The following is a 15442-nucleotide window of genomic DNA, read 5'->3' as shown; positions in this document are numbered from 1 at the left end:
GCTTATAGGTGCAAAATTAATTAAATTCTTAACAAACTTAACCGAATAAATACTGATTCGGGTACAGCTCGACCAGTACCTCTAAGCCGGCTAAAGCTCTATGTAAGAAAAAGCTTCTTTGATCGCACAAAGATTTGTCACTAAGTTTATGACTTTCATGACTTCTTCTGTCTGATGGTATGTATCATTGCGCTCAAAGCCGGCTTTGATTTTCTCGCCACCAAGAAAGGGTCAACGACTGGCATGGTATCGCTCAGTCTGATCGCTCGGTCACATTACAAAGATTTGCTCTTCCTTAACCACAATAAAGTAATATTTAAGTAAATCGTTTACTTACCATCGAAGAAAAGTCGCCCAAACTCCAGCACATTGCTAAGTCATCTTTCTACAAACTTACTGACGATCAAAACAAATGATAAACCTCGCCTGGACGGTCGAAAACATTTTCCTCGATCCCTGCTGGTTTACGTAACATTTCTTTCTACGAATTGCATTGCTAACGTATTCGTAGAATTTCTCCCTTGTTGGCATTCACAAATATGAGCTTAACAGATGATCCAAGATTGTCAGATGCAGGAATTTCACTTCGCACGAGTGCTTCGAGCACGGGCTATTCTTGGTAATTCTTGGTAAACAAGTGATGTCACGGACGTGCGTAATACGTTATTCAGCCCTTTCACACCAATGAAATACCAGGTGACCTTTCGCGCGAAAACAGGACATCTTCACACGTGTGAAAATGAAATGTTATCTTCACCACAGGTAGCCCAAGCTCGAAATATGAGCATCGGCGAGCATCGGCATTGTTGCGTAACATTCAAAATATAAGGATTTGTATGGGAAAAAAAACTTTCGTTTCTGTAACCTACGAAAATGAAAGCAGTTGGAGCAGTTGGAGCAGTTGGAGCGAATTTACGGCCGTTTTCCTTCGGTGGATCAGTCGAGCCGCTTCGCTGGAGTGCCCAACCTTGGTAAACTTTATATAGAGAGAAAACCGTTAACATAAAAACCCATAAAACGGCCATAAATCGGCCCGTGGACCACACAGGAGAGATTGAACACACATTTTAAGTAAGGTAAGCTGTCTTTTTTTGAAATCCTTTCATTTTCGTAGGTTACAGAAACGAAAGTTTTTTTTCCCATACAAATCCTTATATTTTGAATGTTACGCAACAATGCCGATGCTCGCCGATGCTCATATTTCGAGCTTGGGCTACCTGTGTCTTCACATGTGAAAAGATCACCGTTGCTATGGCTACATAATAAATCGCACATTTCACGACAAAAAGCTATTAAAGTGAAATAGTTTGGTATTTCATTGGGGTTTTATATAATCTTGTGTTGAAAAATATTTCACTAGTTCGCTTCGCCCACTCGTGAAATATTATTCACTACTCAAAGAGAAATTTCGTATCTCCGCACGGCCATGTAATATCCTCTATTTAACAGTATTATTCTAGTCTAATTCCCTGATCTGATTTTATGGGAAAGTTAAAAAAGGCATGTATCCCATGTAGCACAGAATGTTAATTATGAATCTGATTATCTTTGACCTTTACTGGTGACCATAAAGGGGGACTTTTTCATTGCCTGATGCCCATTTGGGCACGTTCAAAAAATCTTAGTAACATTCAGTGTCCTTACACTCTTTCTTTTGGGAAGATTCACTTCTTCGACTTGTCAAAGCTCTGACTGTTTGACATCCTCCAGACATCCCTTCACTTTCCAGTCTGCGTCGTGACTGCTCTCTGGCTGAGTTCTCGGGTCGTTCTTCAGAGTCGTTCACAGAACTGTCCAGTTCGGATGGCCCCTCTAAGTACAAACAAAAATTAATTATTTACAGATTACTATTTTAGTCTTAATTTTTTTAAACCGAAACCAGACGATGCTGTATAGACTCGTATGTTATTTCGGTACATTTTTTAGACGAACCAGTTGTTAACTGAATAAGTATGAATGTGCACACAGTGTGCGATAGAAACTGCACGTCATAATAACTGTTGAAGCGATGAGAAGACGTAACTGAAAAAATAGATGAAAAACAAAATATACTTGACGTGATGTAAAATAAATGAGGGTGGCTCTGTCATAGAATGCATAATTACAATAGTTATTTCTTTCAAAGATCTTTTCTTATATCTTCAGAACCCTCTATCTGTTTTTCCAAATCATGGTACTTGCTAGCATATTGACTTTACTTTCAGCAAGCTGTAGCTGATTGTTCACTTCCTCCAGTTTGGCTTCTAGCTCTCGATTCTTCACATCCTTCAGTTTGGCTTCTAGCTCGCTTCTCATTTTTTTGCATTCCAATGACCATTCACGTTCTTTCAAAATTAACTGCTGTTCTAAGTCATCACATTTCTTTGAAAGATCTTTCCTTATATCTTCAGAACTCTCTATCCGTTTTTCCAAATCATGGCACTTTCCAGCATATTGACTTTTTTCACTTTCAGCAAGCTGTAACTGATTGTTCACTTCCTCCAGTTTGGCTTCTAGCCCGCGTCTCATTTCTTCGTATTCCCATGACCATTCACGTTCTTTCAAAATTAACTGCTGTTCTAACTCACTACATTTCTTTGAACGATCTTTCCTTATATCTTCAGAAGCCTTTATCTGTTTTTCCAAATCATGGCACTTTCCAGCATATTGACTTTTTTCACTTTCAGCAAGCTGTAATCGATTCTTCACTTCCTCCAGTTTGGCTTCTAGCTCGCGTCTCATTTCTTCGTATTCCCATGACCATTCACGTTTTTTCAAAATTAACTGCTGTTCTAACTCACTACATTTCTTTGAGAGATCTTTCCTTATATCTTCAGAAGTCTTTATCTCTTTTTCCAAATCATGGCACTTTCCAGCATATTGACTTTTTTCACTTTTAACAAGCTGTAACTGATTGTTCACTTCCTCCACTTGGCTTTGTAACTCCATCTTCATCTCCTTTTCGCTTTCAGCTTTTTCGCCTGACATTGTTGTTCCTTCTGCTCCTTCATTAGAGAGTCGCTGTCTTTCTACAGAAAAAAATCCAAATACAAGCGAACTGTGAATAAATTGCATTTGTGTACAACAAGATGTTTATTAATCATTCATATGCTCTGAATCAAACAGATTAGCAAGTCTGGAGTACTTTTGTCATAAATCGCTTTAATCGGTCTTTCACTGATGCTTTCATGCTGTACAGAAACAAGCTCTTTCAACGCCATGTTATTTTTAAAGAGGCCAATTTGAAGCCAGACAAAAAATGGGTCTCAAGGCAACATACATGAAGAGAAATTGAACTGACTGCTGCCAAAAAAACCTTTTACAGCTTGACAGTCCAGTATAATGCATGGTTCAATTTGACCTGTTACCATGCTCCCACGGGCATGTCCCCGGGGATTTGAGATTTTTTTCTTTCTTGGTGGTCTATTCCACACCCCCAGGCTCGCAGAAAGAGCAATTGCCCACCTCCGAGCTCCTGATCGACCTCTTATACGACTTTTTTTTTTCTTTTTTTGTTTTGGGGGGTGGGGGAGGGGGGTTTAAGAGCAATATTGATTTCCTTAGAATACCAAAACGAGACGTTTTCATAACTTATGTAATCGTTTTCTAGAGTATTGAGGGAAGGATGTACATGTATAATGTACAGTTAAAACATGAACAATAAATTTGAGAACACTGGACTTAATCTCTTTTCACCTATATACATTAAAAGACTTGTATCCGTTTTCATATACAGTCCTTTTAAGTTGTCTTATTATTTAACTAGGCTGTAGAAATATTTCTTTGTTTCTTTGCAAAAAAAAAGCTATTGGAGTACGCAGGCCACCCCTGGTCCCGAAGGGTTGGCCTTGTCCCGGAAGTTACCCAGGGGGGATGGTAACAGGTCAAACTGAACCGTGCATAAGCCAAAGGTTTTTCTGTCATGCAAGTCGTTACTTTGCTTCGCGCTGCGGTGGGTTATGCTTTCAAATAAATATTTTTTCTTTGCCTGTTTGTTTGTCTTTTTTGTGTAGTTTTTTTTCTCATACTCTTTAGCTCTTTGTGTGTTATGGACCCTTCTCTGTTGATTATTTATATGGACCGCAATTCTATTCCTCACGAAGTGAAAGACATTTTACTCGGTTTGTTAATTTCAGAGTAATAAAAGCCTCCAGAAGAGATCTTTTTCTTAATTGCACTTACCTTCTTTTAATAGCAAGTTAACCAACCAATGTTTCCCACTCTCCTTTAGTCCCTCGACAAGCGCAGGGAAAGCTTTTGGGCCCTTTCTCTGCAGCGTTAATAGTAATTGCTCACTCTTTTCCTTACGTGGTGTTATCGAATTTAGGCTTTCAATGTCATCTTCAGTGATAATGAGTTCTTTGAACAAAAAACTCATCAGCGGTTTTGGATCTAAGTCTTTCGAGAGCTTTCCGAAGTTCTGTCGAATAATTTCCCTTTGTCCTTCCTCCATAGTTCCCACTGTTTCCTCCGTTTCTCTAATTTCTTCCTTGCCTACACAACACTGAATACAAAATACAGTTACCTAACATTAATATTGCGACCAATTATTTCTTTTTGCGTATAAAACATTACTGATAGTCATAAGTTAGATCAAGTTATAGTCTCAGGTTATCATTTTTATGTTGAAGTAATGATTTTTTTTTCTTCTTAAATCCAGACTGCCCTAAATTGGTCAACGGGCTTAACGTCAACAAAAGGCATGATAGCAAGTTGTGGTAAAAGACACGTGGACATGTACAGGCCTTGCCGAAAGAATAGCCAACAGATAGGATATACGATACAGTTATATACGATACAGAGCCGACTGTGAGAGGGGCGAGAATCATTTATTTCAGCTTCAAGATTTGGCTGAACCAGTCTGACCTGATCCTCCTGAAGTGTATATGACACGAATTTTTTTTAAAAAAAAAAAACTGTTTTTGGTCCTTAGTTACGTGTAATTAACAGTTGTTAACTTGTACAATTTGTATCCCAAAAATTTTCTTTAATTTTGGCCGTCCAAAAACTGCTTTGTCCCCTTAAGAAATGCCTAGACACTGGGAACGAGCAAATGATTAAAAAAAAACTGATGACGTCATGTGACGTCTGCTTATTTGCTCAGCCTTCGCTCCGATTATGGTCATTGCTTTGTGTTTTGAGGAATTTAAAAGCGAATTATCTGACTGTAACGAAGCTAAACCGAAGATAAAGATGACTTTAGAAGTTGTCGACAACGACAGTCCTTCGTATTTGGTGCCATCTTGAAAATTATTCTACACTGCTTGACAGTCTTGCAATTCGTTCTACATCTTACTTGTCAATTAGGCCACGCAATAGGGCGGACATTGTTAAAGACAAATTTGCGTTCTTAAAGATGAAAAAAAAAATGGTTTTGCAAGATTTTTGACGAGTTTTCTGAAGTTTCGGATACATATTTTACATATATAGGAAGCAGGAATAAGAACATATTCGATGGCACTGTACAATTTGAGTCAGCGGGGAACTGTTAGTCTTCGGACACTGCCTCGGTTGGGATTTTTAAATATTCATAGTACTTTTCCCATTAACAGACATTAACAGTTTCTCAACTGGCATTTTCCACAATATTCATTTATTTATTCATTCCTTTATTTCTAGCGTTTCTTTTTTAATCTATTTATTTTTTAGCCGTTCAAAGGTAACTAATAAGTTTTATTTCTAATACTGCCCAGGTCACAAGCTATTTTGAAAGTTAATTAAAATTACTGTTTCTCTCTTTAAAGAACTTTCCTCTTTTTTTCTTTTCCTCGATATAAGAGACAATGTAGAAGGTGAGCTAGAGCCTTCTATGACAGATGTAACGATCCCCCTTATTTTTAGATCAAAGTGAGGCCCGAAGCGCGCGTCCACAATCGTGGACGAAATTTAAAACCGGTTTATATGTTTCCAGGATCTGACTTATCGATTGTCCCACGACATGGACGATTTTAATACAGATCGTAACTTTTCATTCTCGTCCGCAGAGCCCGTCCCTTCCACTGGTCCGCTACAAATTAAGGCGAGTGGCTCTGGTGACGAGAATGGTAACTTTTCGGTTACACAGTGCCTAATCAAACGGTTGGCTGTAGTTGGTGCATTTCGATCCTCATTGGCCCTGCGAAATGGAAACGTTGTTCCCTCGCGAAGTCGCCGGAACAGCTGGGTTGATCGAAACAAAAGGCACTGAGTAATCACCCGACCTAATCGCCTGCAGAAAAAAATCAGTAAGCATTCAAAACCGCATCCAAAACTCCATCCCAAGCGACTAAATTGCGATTCAAAAACCCTATTATTATTATTATTATTATTATTATTATTATTATTATTATCATCATCATCATCATCATTATCATTATCATTATCATTATCATTAGAGCGACTTTCGTATGACCTTGAAAAAAAAACGCGCGAACAATACAAAAACAACAAACGAACAGAAATAGAGCGATTTTATTGGTTTATCGAACACATACAAACGCGCGTAGCTTTTTGGTTGATTAAGCGAACACTCGGGTGAAAAAACTTCATGCCCGAGAACTTTCTAGAAACCAACCCATACTTTGCTTTGACGTCATACTGCAACACGATTGGCCAATCGAACAATGCCTACTCCATATTAGGGTTTTCTTTGGCGGGAAAACGAAGAGGCCATGTTTTGATCTTTTCATCCATTGGCTGATAAAACAAATAACGAACACTCACCGAAACCATTTTTCAAGGTCATACGAAAACCGCTCTATCATTATTGTTATTAAACTTATTTGGTAATAAAAATAAACTTTTTTAAAGAACATAAACTGTGCATAGCATGATTCACACTCGACTGACCGAGTATTGCTGAGTTTATCAGGTGCAGTAGAATTTGCAATCACGAAATTGTTTGGTTATTTTCACAAGGGGCTCTTATTTTAATAAATGTATAAACGTTACGAATGTCTAAATTTTTCGGTGAGCTGGTGCGAAGCCTGGAATCGAGAAATCTCTCGCGCTGCTCAGATCTCTTATAATATGGCGCGTCATTATACAGTTTGGGAGTATGCCAGTTTTGGAAGAAGCGAAAACAATGGTCTACGTCACCAACCATAACATGATCACCACAGCGATGGTGATTTTCAAAACATACAAAATGGCGGACAAGGGAGAGGAAAAGAGTATTAACCAAAATTCTCGTTTATTCTTGTTTTAACGAGCCTTTTATTTGTCTTTTCGATACTATGAATTGGGAAGTACCTTGAGGACAAGGAGTAACCATTCTTGCGCTATAGTTCTTCGCTTATCGTGCACTTAGTGGGCACTACGTACTCACTGCGTATGTAATCAGTACATCGAAAATAGGTAAGTACGCAAACAAGTTTGTGCCTATTTATTTCATTAATTTTTTATATTATAAGAAAAAAGAATGCTTTGGAAGCAACTAAAAAGGTGAGTTGTTCTATAATTTATTTCCTTATGTAAGAGTAAGTTTTAATGTAATTTTTCCCGTTGCTTTTGTTTCTCTCTCCGGAGGAGTGAGCGACTGGCCGGAGAAGACGGCTGTAATTCAGGTTATTGCTTTGGTGCAAGCGAGTCATTTGTGAGTAAAATATCTGTTTTTTCGAATATGATGTTCTGTTGGTTTATGTCCTGAAGCGGTTCCGTCCAGGTTAACAACAGGTTTACAAGGGATTTCTGAGGGTATTGTGTCCGCGTTTTCTTCTTGAAAACCCACAAAGTGAAAATCTTACTTATCATCCCTGATCATTTTTTTTTTGTCCCGTTTCCAAAACACCCATTGCTTTCACTGTTATTGCACTTTCTGATGTTCGCTGATTATTTGCTCAAGCTTAACAAATGCAAGAGACTCTTTAGAATTTTTAAAATATACATACAGTGAAACCTCTATTAAGCGGACACCCTTGGGGAATGCTGTAATGTCCGCTTAATACAGGGTGTCCGCCTAATACAGGTTTCGATAGATAACGTCATATGAGGTGCAAATACCATTTAAACTGAACAGTGGAAAGGCTAAGAATACTCCCAGAGATTTTGACGATATACGTTTGCATTAATTTCTTTATTAAAGTGGACCAGTTGATCATAATACCATAAACATAGTTGCAACTCATATTTGAAGAAATCAGATGAGTGAAACAAGCTCTATACATTGCAAACAAAACGAAATAGAAAACACTAATCAAATATGTTCGTTAAGTCACGTAAAAATAGAAAAATTTGTGGGTGGCAATTCGAGGCCATCTTCGCATTTCCGGTGTCTGGCATGTTGGGTGGTAGCATTTGATTACACTCTCCGTTTAATACAGGTTGGTAACAATAGAAATGACCATTTCAGGTACTTTTTAGGTGTCCGCGTCCGCTTAATAAAGGTTTTATTTAAAGCAAATAAGGGAAGTAAATTTTGGGACTTCGGCTACTGTCCGCTTAATAGAGAGTGTCTGCTTAATACGGTGTCCGCTTAATACAGGTTTCACTGTATTGGAAAACTAAGAGTGCCTGTTACATGTTTTTGGATTTATTGATTAAAATGGGATACTATAGTCTTGTAGTCCACCGGATTTGACCAGAAGTCAGAGATCAACAAGGTTATGGGCTGTTATAAAATATCCTCTTATATGGGATTTGATATTACATCCGAATAATACTAAATTATTGTTTTTAACTCTGGGGTTGCCTTTAAACCAAAAGCTTTGTAATTTTGAGGAGCACTTTTCTCCAAGTCTTCTCTGTGGGGACCCTCCAACAATAGTCTATTAGACAAGGTTTGGCCCAAAATAATAATGATTACTGCACTTGGCATGGACACAACTTAAGTTTTCTAAAGTTCTTTTACATAGTTCTCCATGTTTCTATTGAACAGCACTTTCAAGAAAACAAAGCTCACACATCAGAGTAAAGATACAATAAAATATTAAAAGTTATTTATTGTTACATTTTGCTTTTTGTAAATAAACATTTTATTTCCGGTCCTGACATAAACTGCGAGCAAGGGAGCTATGCAAGTTACGCAGACCATCAGCAAAAATAAAGTAAAAACAAGAAAAAACTGCAAATTTTACAGATTACGGTTGAGCACTCATTTTACTGATTAGGGTTTAGGTTGGGGTTAGGGTTATGATTAAGTGCTGTTTAGGGTTAAACACTTATTTATCATGGTTAGCTCTCAGTTAATTCTCTCCGTATTACTGTTTTCGATTTCAATGAGTCGTATCTGACCTGCATGACTGGCTGCCATGGCTCGCTGGCTCGCATATTATACACACTCTTTTATTTCAAAATCTTGTTTTTAACTCGTGGGTACGCGCGAGCGTACCACGAGCTATTGCAGGGACGGAGATATGCAAATGAGTCACTCGCTCACTCGTAGTAGACGCACTTCGTAATTAATCGGGTCCGAACTCGAGAGCGCGAAGATCTATCGTTTCCAACAGGGCGGGTAAAGGTTGGGCGGTGAAACGAGCGCGTCCGAGCAAAAAGGTGTGATGCAGTGGACTGGGACTCTGCTTAGAAATGTCGCTTGTTTTCGACTTCGGTCAGGGCTTGCGACGTGGTTTGTCCATTAGACACTGCCGCTGTCACTGAATTATGGCGGCTTGATTTGTTTTTCTTGCACTTCTTCCTCGTTCCTTTGTGCTGGTACGCTGTCTTCAAGAGGCAAATGTTGCTATTTTTGCGAAAGGTTTGGTTGGAGTGGACAAACGTCTCTTTCAAAGGGTTCCTCTTATTGCTTCCATGACTCTACCACTGAATTTAATATATTTTCGTTCTACTACTCGCCAATGTCGATGTTATTCCAAAACAATAGCAGCTAAGTACTGTCTAAAACACGAAGGAAAATCTCATCCATGTCATCCATGGCAAAACTAAAAGACAGCAGATAGTGTTTCATAACTAGATGAGGTGTATAAATGCGTGCAGCTCGTGCAAGGTGAAATTATGCTAATTTCAATCACCATCATCCTTCTTTTTAATTTTGAAAGAAAACATCTCATACGTCTTTCTGTTTCTTCGAAACTTCAAAATTAGTTTCCCCTCAGTTTTTACTGTTTACCTTGTTTTGTTTTAGAGAACAAAACGGAGAAAATACTTAAAACTAACCTCAATAAATTTTGTTTACATGCGGTTGCCGGATTTGCGACGCATTGCGCGAATCGCCGTGGCGCGTTGCACCCGAGAAGCAAAGTTTGAAGCAGTACCACGCCACTACATCAAAATATATCAATCTAATTTTTTGTTATGTTATATAAAATTTATCCCCCTTTAACATATTTAAAAATTGAGGTTAAGAAGTGTTAAGATTTTGCAAACGAAACGGGAAAGACGATTAGGTAATATTTAGTGGAAGGAGGAGGTATTGAACACTTTCAAATTAAACTCAAATTTTGGCATTATACGACCAACAAGTTTGACTTACAGGCATACAGACACAACCATATGAAACTGTTTATTGATATTGTTATGAAACGAATTTATCTATTTAACATTGTAGCCTGAAATTACAGAAAGAAAATAGGATTTCCGATTTGCAAAAAGGAAAATTTTGCCGGGCTTCAAGCGCACCGGAAGCGGGGAAAGAACGCTCGTGCCAGTCCTACTACGCATCACACATTAAATGAAGAGCGGAGCGCTCGTTTCACCGCCCAACATTTATCCGCCCTGGTTTCCAAAGAAGCACGCGCTCGCCGAAGTTCGGTAGCATCAAATTCCTCGCTGAGAGCATGCATCGTGCGCTACAGCACGGACAGAGGTCTTACCAAATTTAAGACACGCAGGAATCTTTCAAAATTAGTACGATTCAAAAGCCTTTGACCCGTCCAGGCGTTAAACTTGACGAGAAGATGAGCATTTGCTCTTCGACTCCTTCAACTTCGACGCTGGCTTGATCTCCTACCTTGTAGTAGTGTAGTGAAGTGTATGAATGAATTTATGGCGGTCAGTATAAAGCACGGACTACGGACTACGGACTGCGGACTGGTTATAAAATATGGACTAATAAAATATGGTGAAATGTGTGGTAAATAAAGGCACTTCTTCTTCGTCTTCGTCTTCTTCTTCTTCTTAAGAGCCCATGACTGTAAATATCGAGAATCGCTGGCCAGGATAAAAAAATCGAAAATTCTGATAATTTGTCAGAAAAACCCCTTTGGGCAACTACCTTCGAAAAAATTTTTTCAACTTTCAAGAATCTATTGTTTTCGAGAAAATGAGGAAAAACGAAAATAGCGGTTTTTACCTAATTAATTATGCAAAAATTAGACAAAAATGATCTACTTTATCGCGTCTGTACCGAGGCAAGATTCAAAGCTATAAAACAGAAATATTTTTGTTTCAGAGTATTCTATCTCTTCTTTCTATCCATGGTAAGTTTTAAACCATAAACTTGATTTTGAATATTTTACGGTTTTTTCAAAACTACCACCAAGCGCACTTTTTAAAATGGCTAAAAAATGAGCAACTTCAGAGGCAAAAAACTCACCTTGGTATGTGAGATACCTAGCCAAAATGTATACTAGGACAAAGTTCAGCTCTTATATTAACAGAATATGAAATAAAAAGTCTGGGTACTCCGAATTCGCCTTTACAAAATAAAAAGTTTCGTGACCACCAGTGGAAAAATGTCAAAATTTGCATAAGTCAAAAATGGGTAGAGAAATGATGCCGCCTGATTGTTCTTTGTAGTTTCGGTACGTTGTATATTCGAAACGTAGGAGAAATGATGAAAGCGCCTTTAAATGAAGCTAAAATTAAGTAAAGGATCTGAAAAATTGATCTCGAATAACAAATTGCTGTGAAGGTTGGTGACACAATGTGGTAAATTTGCATAAAAATGCATCTGCATATTCCTATCGTACACAAGGACGGGTTTCAATACTGTTAGCATCACGCAATATTTGGGGCTTGAAATAGCATAACCAAGAGAATAGCTAATGTTAAATGTTTTGTAATTTGTATCTTAGCTCTTCTTAATTGTTCATTATAAAATTAAGGTTGCTCAGCAATTGTTGTTGGGTGTTGGAGTACCGTATTCTGCAATTGCGTGACCGTTGTCAAACTCATCACAGTCAGACTTTATTTTTAACGGTACGACGAAAAAACTGTGAGCTTATGAAGTGTGTAAAGAAATATTATTCATGTCAGATGACTTATATTAACTTTAATTTATTCACCTGAATGAATTTCGCGCTCATACATCTTTCTTGGAGTGGGCACATGCTTTTATGGTACCGATATGCCAGCAGAGGCCCTTCGATCTTCCTAGATAAGTCGGGAAGAGGAAGAGAAGGGTAACTATCAACTGAACAGTGATTCGATCGGACGTTCCGGCGTGAAGGCACGAGCTGGGACATTGCGGGTACTGACGTTAATACTCCTGAGCAAAAGGCAGGTATTTCTTTCAACAAAACTCGGGTCTGCTGTAAACTGAAAAACGTATAGTCAAGTTACGCTTTTACTCTGCGTCGCCTTACTGCCCGGTAAGTACATGGTACTTACGTCGATATAAGTTCGTTGCCGCATACTGCAATAGGCCAGCGGCGACAAGGATGACCTTTCTGATACTTCTCTTTTCACGATGATGCTACGTTTTGCAAGCACTCCACATGGGTAGGAGTTGGCTAGAGTAGCTCAAAAGCGGTGAACAAGGAGTCTTATCTTCCATGGACAAATCCTAGTCGCATCGTCGTGAAAGGTGATTTACTCTGTTGGAGTACAGTTGAACCTCCATGTGCGACCACCTATCCAAAGCACCAAAACCATACCTGCCAACTCTCCCGGTTTTCCCGGGAGTCTCCAAGTTTTTCATCAAATCTCCCGATTTCCCGGTTAGAGCACCAAATCTCCCGGATAAATGGACTTTTGAGCATTTCTGTGCTTTAGTTTGAAATTTAGCCCATTTTTTCACAAAATTCGAACTTTTTTTATTCATTGTACAGTTTCTGGAACATTTTTGCGAATGTTTAGTCAATGACAAAGATTAGTTCGTCATTACAATGATGAAGCGCATTTTGATCTCATGTACGTCGTGTAAGACGTCATATAATGTCCTAAGGCAATTTGTTTGCGCGGGGGGGGGGGAGTGGAGGTGTTGGTGCTGTTGACATTCGGGGGTTGGGGGGGGGGTGTAGTGCAAAATAGAGAGTCTCCAGATTTTAGATCTCCGGAGGTTGGCAGGTATGCAAAACCCACCCAGTAAGTCTTACAGTTGGAATCTCTCCTGTAAGCCCCCGCTTCCATTAATTGGGGCTGATTGTTTAATGATTTTGTATTGTTTTTAACCTCTTGTAAGCGACCACCTGGCGAGTTGCTGATCTCTTGTGGTTGGAACAACAACAACATGGAACTGCACATATCGTAACTTGGAAATTGCATGCAATAAATTATCTTCCTTAAAGTAGATGTGTCCAGTTTTCTTCGGAAAGAAACCTCCTGTGGTTCGATTCTCGTAAGAGACCTCCTCCCGTTAGCGACCACTAAGTCTGCGCATTTTGGGTGGTCCCTTTCGGGAGGTTCGACTGTAGTCTCCTTTTCCAGTTCTTCGGCGGCGTCGGTTGGAACTTGTTTTGGTTCATGGGTTTCGCGTATAGATTTACACACTAAGGCGCTGCTACATTATATTTTGAAATCAACAAATATAATTTTGTATTTGAAGGAAAACGCCCCTTGGCAGGTGGTACAACTCCGCGATGACCTAAAAGAGGCAGTTTTTGTGGGAAAGATGTTTCGGATTCGTTTCGGAGGAGAGAAACCGCTGGACCGTATGAACTACGATCACTTAGCTGTTTCCTAGGGCCTTTGGTAGCTGCCTAATTATACCTCTATTCGTGAAAAGGTAAAGAAATTAACCAAGGGACGGTTTGTTGTTTGTAATACGTAGTAAAAAAAATCAGATTTCAACATCTCTGACAAGAAAATGCTAACTTTTATTGCGTGACTGACAGGCATGCAAAGTTAGTATCCTTTCTTCCATTTTTACTAGGTTGTTGCGATCGATAAAACTTTGCCTCGACACACTTTACACGTAGTAGTTTTAGGAAAATTAGTCTTGATTTCGTAAAAATTCGGTAAGATACAGAAAACTAAACATAAAGTCATGTACTTACATCCGATGCCCGTCAAGATGGCGGCGGCGGTGTCGAAGGCTGTTTGAAAACTGTCGCTCTTAAGTACCGAAATGTGGCAGAAAACTTCCCTTGACATTCAAAAAGCACGGAGAAGGCTTCTTCATGGGTACTGCTAGCACGAAACTCCCGGATATTGAACGAGGGGACCTGGAACAGCCTTTGAAAACAGCTCCCTTGTTTATTGCGATTATTTTTTCCCATTTTTGCGTGTTTTTAGCCGAACGGAATCATGACGTCACCGCTTCTTCCAAAACTGGCATCTATTACGCAACAATTCGTTCTGAGTATAGAGGGGTTACATATACTGAGTCTAGCTTACACGGAGGGTCGAGAAGATCGCCAGCATCCGGGGTTCGAGCACGATCAGGCTTTTACAAGCTTTCGTAAAATTTCGACCTTTGCACCGAATATTTGATGATCTACTGTGAAACTTCAACGTTTGGTGCCCAAACATGTCATCTTCCGCATCACGTTTCGGCTAAATTCTGTGATAGTTCTTTTGCCGAACGTGGGTTTCGCCGTGGAATCTGTCGCAGATCTTTTCACCAGGAAAACATATAAAACTCTCCATAGAGCTCCAACTGGCAGGCTCTAAGATAATTTAGCAGAAAGATTCTGCGTATTATAACAAAGGTTCGCAATTCATGAAAGGCAAGCAGACCTCTCACTACTAAGACACGATTCCAACAAAGATAACTTTCCCAACGACTTTGAAATAGTTGGCCAAGATGATTTTCAAGGCATCGAGGCAATGACTTTAAGAGATCGCGCCTGCTCGATCTCGATCTCGTCTGTTAGAGCTAGAAATAGTCCGGCTAATTTGTCGGTTTGAAACTTTTCCTTCTCTTAGCCTTACTATCTTGGGGCCTTTTTTTATGACAGGTTAACTAGCCCGGATAGCTGGGCTGGCCCGCTTTACCAGACTAGCTCGGCTCATGCCTTGTCTCCTCATAAAATTGTCGTTGTGTTTATATGAGTAGGCGGGCTGGCAAGACTTACCGAGCCAAGATCTCGGCAAGCGGGTTAGCCTGCGGGTCAGCCCGCCTCTCACATAAACACAACGACAATTTTAAGTCGGGTAAAACGGGCCAGCCGTGCTAACCGGACTAGCTCACCTCATATAAACAGTCCCTTGGAACTCTAAATTTGTCGTTACTGTCATGATCACGGACAATACTGACTAACAGAGGCTTTGTGTATCATGTGTAAAGTATTACGTAAGTGTTCTGTTGGAATGCTACTCGAAGCTGTAATCGTTTTCAAGTTGACTGGAATCACCTAACTCTTCAGTGCATTTATCATAATCAACTAGTTTAAATTTTTTTCTGTACTCACTGTGATCCAACTTA

The sequence above is a fragment of the Porites lutea genome, chromosome 3 (genome assembly GCF_958299795.1).
Source record: "Porites lutea chromosome 3, jaPorLute2.1, whole genome shotgun sequence".
Taxonomy (NCBI): Eukaryota; Metazoa; Cnidaria; class Anthozoa; order Scleractinia; family Poritidae; genus Porites; species Porites lutea.
This window is presented reverse-complemented; position numbering follows the sequence as displayed.